Below are 651 nucleotides of genomic sequence, written 5' to 3' on the forward strand. Positions count from 1 at the left end.
TTGCAGGCGTTTGGTGTCCGTTTGCCATTTCTGACCCTTCGGCGCCCTAGGACAGGGCTGTGCTGTGGCAAAAGGTTATACCGTAGGAGAAGGGTGTATTTGGCTCCTGTTTCTCCCCTACTGCTCTCAAAGTTTCTGTACAACCGAGTGGTCCAGCGTGGTCWGAGCAGTTGGTTCCTTCGGGTGAGGTTTTGACCCTGGAGACGGATAGAAACAATTTTTGTCTCAATAGTAGACACTGGACTCTGATCAGGACTTATTGTTCTTGTATTTCCAGGAAATCTTGAGGTTTTGAGTCAATGCTTTGAAGCAAAACGGCCTTGGTTCCTTTATGTATTCTGTCATCAGGGTGCTGCTTAAACCTATATTTATCCGTGCCTGCTGGCATCGTGAGGCTCTCCGGAGCTGTAACCATGGATGTTGCTGCTGGTGGGCTGCGGGACTGGGATGTGCTGCCGGGAGCAGCCCTGGCAGGGCTGGCAGGCTCTGCTCTCATGGTTTATGGTGCTGTGTGAGCTGTGGCTCTGGTGCCAAGCACGGGGCACTGGCAGAGGCTCTGGGGGCACAGCCTGCACGGCCTCCATCAGGGGCTCTCTGTTATCGGGGGCTCCCTGAGCCTGGCCTGTCTCACGTGTAACCAAACGCTTTTTG

At 54.0% G+C, this 651-nt stretch overlaps 1 protein-coding gene across 1 annotated transcript in view; it reads left to right on the top strand.

The window, feature by feature from the left end:
* Positions 1-651, top strand: part of SPATA2 (spermatogenesis associated 2) — a 9,342-nt gene that overhangs the window by 1,066 nt on the left and 7,625 nt on the right. The window lies entirely within an intron of this gene.

This window comes from Malurus melanocephalus, unplaced genomic scaffold, assembly GCF_030028575.1.
Source record: "Malurus melanocephalus ecotype Western Australia unplaced genomic scaffold, MMel_1.1 scaffold_868, whole genome shotgun sequence".
Taxonomy (NCBI): domain Eukaryota; kingdom Metazoa; phylum Chordata; class Aves; order Passeriformes; family Maluridae; genus Malurus; species Malurus melanocephalus.